Source organism: Puma concolor, chromosome C2 (assembly GCF_028749965.1).
Source record: "Puma concolor isolate L17-30 chromosome C2, mPumCon1.1.hap2, whole genome shotgun sequence".
In the NCBI taxonomy this organism is placed as follows: domain Eukaryota; kingdom Metazoa; phylum Chordata; class Mammalia; order Carnivora; family Felidae; genus Puma; species Puma concolor.
Window position 1 is genome coordinate 156,202,585 of NC_141675.1, and position 6,975 is coordinate 156,209,559.

Genomic DNA, 6,975 nt, shown 5'->3' on the forward strand with positions numbered 1-6,975 from the left:
TTTCCCCAGGGGTGGCAAAGCCTCCCACCGTGGCTGAGACCCTGTCCATTTATCTAGCTGGGGGGGTGGGGGGGTTGATCCACGGAAGTTTCCTCTCTCACCGTGCAGAGCTCACCGTGAGCTCTGAAATCGAGGTGTGGGCAAGGCCGTGCTCCCTCTGAGGGTCCGGGAGGACCTTTCCCGCGGCACCCAGCTCCTGGAGGCTCTGGCAGCCTTTGGGGAAATTTGGCTTGAATATGCACCCTTGGAATGATGCCTCCACTGTCACAAGGCTGGCTTCCCTCTGTGTGCGTGTGTGTGTGTGTGTGTCTTCTCTTTTAAAAAATTTTTTTTTAACATTTATTTACTTTTGAGAGACAGAGAGAGACGGAGCATGGGTGGGGGAGGGGCAGAGAGAGGGAGACACAGAATCTGAAACAGGCTCCAGACCCTGAGCTGTCAGCACAGAGCCCGACACGGGGCTCGAACCCACGAACCGTGAGATCATGACCTGAGCCGAAGTCGGACGCTTATCCAACTGAGCCACCCAGGCACCCCTCTCTCCTCTTTTTATAAGGAAACCAGCCATATTGGAGTTAGGGCCGAACTTGATGCTCTATGACCTCATGTGAATTTAACTGCTTACCTCTGCAAGCACCCTACTTTCCAATCAAGGACACGTCCCTGGGTTCTGGATGGACAGGAGTTCTGGGCGGATGCTGTTCGACCCAGCGCCCACGTGGCAGAGTGGAGACGAGAGAAGCAGGTGCTAGACACGTTCATTCTGCGCAGCGGACGAGAGCCGAGCGTGGGTGCAGTGATCGCTCCGTGTCGGGAGCTGCTGCCCATGCTGCCTGGTTGGGACGGGCATTGCGGCACCGGGTCCAGTGCTCTCAGAGGGTGGCCATCCGAGAGACAGCAATGGCGGGCTGGGTGGGCACAGGTGACGGTGAGCCTTCCACCATCAGCCCCCCTCCGGAGCGGCCCTTCCCGGCACGTCGGGTGTGAGTCGGGACCGGGGAGAGGCCCTCTCTGGTCTTCCTCATGGCCCAGAGGGCGTGGGCAGCTTCAGTGCTGTCTCTCGGTGGTGCTGAATCAGGCCCGCCCGTGGGGTGGTGACCCACACACGTACACCCTAAGTCACGGCTGGTGTAACACGCACGTGGACGCAGGCAAAGGCACCAGGAGAGGAAGAAGAAGGCGACGGGGACGGGCAGACTTGGCTCCTGTCACCTGGGAGCTTTGCCAAAGCCCCGCCCCAGAATATAACCTGGAAACATCGACCAGTGTCACTGCCTGAGTCTGACGAAACCGCAAAAGCACCTTCCTGAGGTTGACGTAACGTGATGCCGGACAGGGTCTCACAGGGCTTGGGGCTCAAGGTGGTGAAACGTGGGGGCCGTGGATTGGGTCAGCTCCAGCCTTCAGCAGTTTCATTGTACTCCGTTGTTGTATTTTATTTTAAAGCTTATTTATTTATTTAGGGAGAGAGAGCATGCAGGGGAAGGGCAGAGAGAGAGAGAGGGAGAGAGAGAATCCCAAGCAAGCTCCCCACTGTCAGCCCAGAGCCCGACGCAGGCTCTCACGAACTGTGAGACCATAACTGGAGCCCGAGTTGGACGCTTAACCGACTGAGCCACCCAGGCGCCCCTCAGCCTTCGGCCATTTTAAAGGTATCGTTTCTCGAAAAGTTGCTTGGAGCCTCATGTGCCTCCATCTGCAAAATGGGACTCTTATCCTAACTCACAGGGCTGCCGAAGGCACGACGCGGGGTCAGCGGCCGCACCTCCAGCGCATCGGGCCCTTCTGGCCAGAGGGGACAAATTCCCTGCGTGGCCGTGTCTGTTCATTCGCCGTCCCACTCCGGGGCAGGGCCGCACGGCTCGGGGTGAGCACGGCCACCGTTCTCCTCTCCGCCCACCACAACCTCACAACTTGCCAAAAGAATGTCGCGTGATTTCCCTTTGTCATCTTTCAGCTGACCTTGGCAACCGCGCTTGCGAGCTTCTCAGAGAAAGACAGCAGGTGCAGAGGCAGGGGTGCGTGGGGGCCGTGGGGCTGCGTGTGCAGGAGCCCCGGAGCTGAGGAAGCAGGCAGGCTGTCGTCGGAGAAGCTCCTCCAGCTGGATGGCCAGCCCCGGCTCTCCCCGGGTCTCCAGCTACCGGTGACCCTCCGCTCTTCGGGGTCAGGCCGCGCAAAAATGGACTGACATGAAATCAGTCTTTGGAATCCATTCCGATCCTGGGAAGGGCCGCGTGCGACGGCCAAGAACCTGGGTTTGCCGCCCGTCCGGGGTGAGTGGGCAGCCCCTCAGCCTCCTCCTCTTCCTCTGACCGTGAGGACCCTTTTCTGTTTCCGCGCTGGGGGCCGCAGGCTCCAGCTCCGGCCCGCTGCCTGCTTTTGTGAATAAAGTTTTATTGGAACACAGCGGCTGGCTTGCTCACTCACTCACGTATTGCCCCTGGCTGCTTTTACAGGACGATAGCAAATCTGAGTAGCCGTGACTTCCAAAGCCCGAATTACTCACTGTCTGGCCCCAAACAGAAAAAAAGCTTGTCGGTCAATCCCGGCTCTATTCCAAGTATCCACTAATTGGTTTCTTTCTTTCTTTCTTTCTTTCTTTCTTTCTTTCTTTCTTTCTTTCCTTTCCTTCCCTCCCTCCCTCCGTTTCCTTCCTTCCTTTCTTTTCTTTCTTTCTTTCTTTCCCTTATTTCTTTCTTTCTGAAAGAAACTATATTTTATTTTTTTAATTAAAAAAAATTTTTTTACATTTTATTTACTTTTGAGAGAGAGACAGAGAACAAGTGGGGGAGAGGCAGGGAGAGAGAGGGGGACACAGAATCCGAAGGAGGCTCCAGGCTCTGAGCTGTCAGCGCAGAGCCCGACGTGGGGCTCGAACCCACAAACCGCGAGATCAGGACCTGAGCTGAAGTCGGACACTCAGCTGACTGAGCCACCCAGGGGCCCCAAGAAACTATATTTTAGAAGTTTTAGGTTTACAGAGAAATCACATAGATGTATAGAATTCCTATATACCCTGGGGCACAGTGTCCCCCATTACTAACATCTTCATTAGTGAGGTCTCTTTGTTGCAATTGATGAATCAATTTTGATATGTTATTATTAACTACGGTCCATAGTTTACATTAGGGTTCACACTTGGTGTACATTCTACGAGTTTTGATAGCTTTATGTCTTCATTTAAAAATGTATTATTGGGGGGGCACCTGGTTGCCTTCAGCCGGTTGAGCCTCTGACTTCGGCTCAGGTCCCAATCTCATGGTTTGTGAGTTCAAGTCCTGTGTTGAGCTCTGTGTTGACAGCTCAGAGACCCTTTCAGATCCTCTGTCCCCCTCTGTCTCTGTCCCTCCCAAGATTGTGCTGTCTCTCTCTCTCTCAAAAATAAATAAAAACATTTTTAAATATATTATTACTATTTTTTTAATTACAAAAGCAACTTCAGGCTTACCAGACAGTTGGAACAACACAGACCCCATAGAGGAAGCAGTGGGAGGTCCCCCACCTGCCAACCCTACTTTCTGAAGGCAAAGTGAACACAGCCAACATGTGTCCTCCCTGGTTGTGGGGCATGAATCACGTACCACAACTGGCTTTCCCATTAACTATATTCCCTGCACGTCTTTTCGTCAGATCTGTAATGGCTGCGGAATATTCTACCGAACGCATGTGCCACTGTTCTCTTACCCATAGACGTTGAGACGACTTGCAGTGCTGTGTGCTTCCACTCAGCACTGGAACGAACATTCTGGTCCATTCATCTTAAAGCACTCTGGATAGCATTTCTGGAGGACAGTTTCCAGGAACGGGAGTGCCCAGCCAGGGAGTGTGAGCATATTTACCTTTGAGAGAAAGGAAACAAAGTGCTGTCCAGAAAGCTTGAGGCTTTCTGTGAATTTCTGTGAATACATACCTGTTCTACCACACACAGAGTGGGGACTAGGAGTCAAGATACGGATTCAGGGCACTGAGAGCACAGGACAGAGGAGGCACAGGGTTGGGGCAACCCTGGAAGGCTTCCTGGAGGATGTGGGGTATGGCAGGGTAAGAGGATTCACAAGATCTGGAGGAGAAAAGGGGTGGGGGGAAGTTGGGGTTGGTCATCCAGATAAGAAACTGCCCAAGCAAAGACCGGGCCCTTTATGGACCCTGAGATCATAGGCCGATCCCTACGAATTGCATTAGGCATATGCCTTCTGGGGAGGAAAAAGTCTGGTAGGCAGGGCTGGAAATTGGGTAGACAGCGCACCCTCGTTGGGGTGGAGAGAAGGCATTGACGTTCACGGCCATCTATTTGTAACAGAGCCAAACTTCAAACAACCCAGAAGGGCATTCACGGAACAGATACGTTGTGGTGCATTCATACAGTGCAATACTCTGTAGCCATGAACGGGGACACAGCACTGCTGGCCAGAGCACCATGGAGACATCTGGGGCGGGGGGCACAGGGGCAATTCTGGGGGCCGGCAAGGTCCTGGCTGCCTCAGCCCCTCCCCCACCCTGAGTTACCCCCCCCCCCTCCACTTTCCTGCTTTCCACCACCCATCTGTGGCTGCAACGACTTCCTGGTCATAATTACCACCTAAGCACACCTCCCTCAATAGGAGGTGTTTCTTTTTCTCAAGGCCCTGGGGAAGGATTCCCGCAGGAGCTGCTGTGGGAGGGTCACGGAGGCTTTACCTGACTTTGGGATCCTTCACGGAGCCCTGCTTTTTTGGTTCTTTGCACATTCTTCTACGTATGCCGATATTTCACCATAAAGAAGTCTCTCCGGCGTTAAAAATCTGAAAACCATCAGTTTCTTCCCACTCATTATACTGTATCTATAGGGTATGCAACGTATAGCTACATACTCTGTGTGTGTGTGTGTGTGTGTGTGTGTGTGTGTACGTATATAGAGAGGGGGAAAGGGACAGAGAGATGAGCATATGCACTGATATATACTTATGTATAAAATGTCCCCATTTAAATAGTGTCCACCTTATTCAACAACAAACAGAAATGACCAAATGGGGAGACGCACCCCCTCCCCCGCCCCCCGCCCCGCACATGGGAAGACAGCGGGCCCGGGGCCTTCCGAGCTGTTGTCAGGCTCTCTGCCTGCTTCCTGGCCCACGTGAGTCAGTTCTGCACCGGCCGGCCCGGCAAGCGCAGCCACGACTTGTGGCTAATCTTCCTGAGAAGCCGGCTCACCGGCCATTCATCTCCCAAAACCCCGGAGTGACTCACGAGGCTCTGCGCGGGGCTCCTAAGGACTCTGTGAGGCAACATGTTGGTCTCCTCTTGACACACCGTCTAAGAGACGGTGAGCAATCCAGGCCACTGCGATTGAAAAGAAAACAACAACAACAACAACAACAACAACAGAGTTTTCCATCATCGGGGCTCCTGGAGCAGCCGAAGCACGAGGGGCTGGAGGCTGCGTTGACGGGATCTTAGCCTTCCCCCTCCTCCCGACTGGGACTGTTGTGTAATCAGTAGCAAAAAGCCCGCTGATCGCCGTTTACAACCGCGGGGTGAGAGTCAAAACTATCGACCCCAGCGGCCAGCTGCGCAGTCTAAATCATTTCCCCTAAAAGCTGGGATTTGATTTCATTTCCATAGATCCATCCTTCCCCCCCCCCCCCCCCCCACTAAAAAGGCGTTCGAGGCCTAGCACCACAAGCTGGGGGATTAAAAGTCTCAGGAATGTACGCTCGCTCAGTTCCGGAGGCCAGAAATCCAGGCGGCCGTGCAGGGTTGGTTCTGGTGGCTCTGAGGGCGAATCCAGGCCTCTCCCAGCTTCTGGTATTTGCTGGCAATCCTTGGCCCTCGTCGGCTTGGAGATGTGTCACCCGGTCCCCGCCTCCGCCTTCACACGGCCTCCTCCCTCATGTCTGCGCCCAGTTCCCCTCTTCTTAGAGGGACACTGGTGGCTGAACTGACGGCCCCCCCTCAGCCACGCCCAGGCTTCGTAGGACTCAAGTTGCTACAAACTGGAGGTGCCCTTTAAGGAAAAGAATACAAAATGATTAAATAAAAACGAGGTGCAAATGTGAAAGCATATTCAGAATGCAGACAAATCACAAGAAGTTACTGGAGCTGTGGACGCTCAGATGCCTTCCCTCTGCAGTCTGTCCAGGCAACTCTGAGAAATGCCCACCTAGAAAGTGTGGATCAGGTGGGGGCCCCCAAATGTGGGGTGACGATCAGGTGGGAGCCGGTGGCATGGGGGGCAGGCGGGGGGGGGGGGAGTGTGTGTGAAAGGATTCGCCCCAGACACAACAAAGGAGGCAGAAGTTTCTAGAACGCTTGGCCGGGGAGCAGCGGGCAGGACAGCAGAGGAGGAACTGTCCGCAAGGAGGCAGTGGGTGGGGCTGTTTTTAAAGCAGGAAGGTGAGGAAGTCTTGGAACCTTCCCCTTTTTGATAACTGTGCCCCGTTGTAAGTAACCCATAGGACTTGTGGATATTGTGAAATGGGCCGGTCTGTATTCAGTCAGGCCGTCCCTGTAGGCCTTTTGCCTTGATCAATTCCCATTGCTCAAACCTGTTGTCTAAACACAGCCTCTACAGAACACCTCGCGGCCTTCTCTCCCTGTCTACAACACTCTGTGGCTCCCAGAAGCCCTGCGCACTCCTCTCGGCTGCGCAGAGGAGAGCCCTGCGGCTCAGGCTCATCTGATTCCAGCGAAAGCCCCTCTGCTTAAACAAAGATGTTTTGGGGCCAGACAGGACAGGAAAGGGGACGGGGGGAGGGTGGGGGTATCAGAGTCTCAACAGGAAGGAGGGAGCAACACCCTGACCTGACGCAGACTGCAGCTGGCCTGGGAGCCTGGCCCGGCCGGGCAGTGGTCTCCGTCCTCCTCCTTCACCTCTCGGCTTTCTGCTCCCCGTGCACCCCACAGAGAACCCACCACTGGGAAGGGGGCTCCTTCCAGCAGCAACACGCGATGAGTGCCCCCGTCCCCCAGCTCCGAGAGCTTCCCTGGCAGCTTGTA

At 54.5% G+C, this 6,975-nt stretch overlaps 1 long non-coding RNA gene across 4 annotated transcripts; it reads right to left on the bottom strand.

The window, feature by feature from the left end:
* Nucleotides 1–385: 385 nt before the first annotated feature.
* LOC147577633 (uncharacterized) lies at nucleotides 386–5,877 on the bottom strand. 4 transcript variants are annotated; one of them, XR_015240467.1, is made up of 5 exons: nucleotides 5,692–5,877; nucleotides 5,227–5,319; nucleotides 4,678–4,781; nucleotides 3,685–3,839; nucleotides 386–2,505 (listed from the first exon to the last, which is right to left on the bottom strand). It is a non-coding gene; the product is annotated as an uncharacterized LOC147577633 (long non-coding RNA). The 4 variants fall into 4 exon arrangements; XR_015240466.1 differs by having other exon boundaries at nucleotides 386–2,509; nucleotides 3,685–4,060; XR_015240465.1 differs by having other exon boundaries at nucleotides 3,685–4,060; nucleotides 5,692–5,876.
* Nucleotides 5,878–6,975: the final 1,098 nt, after the last annotated feature.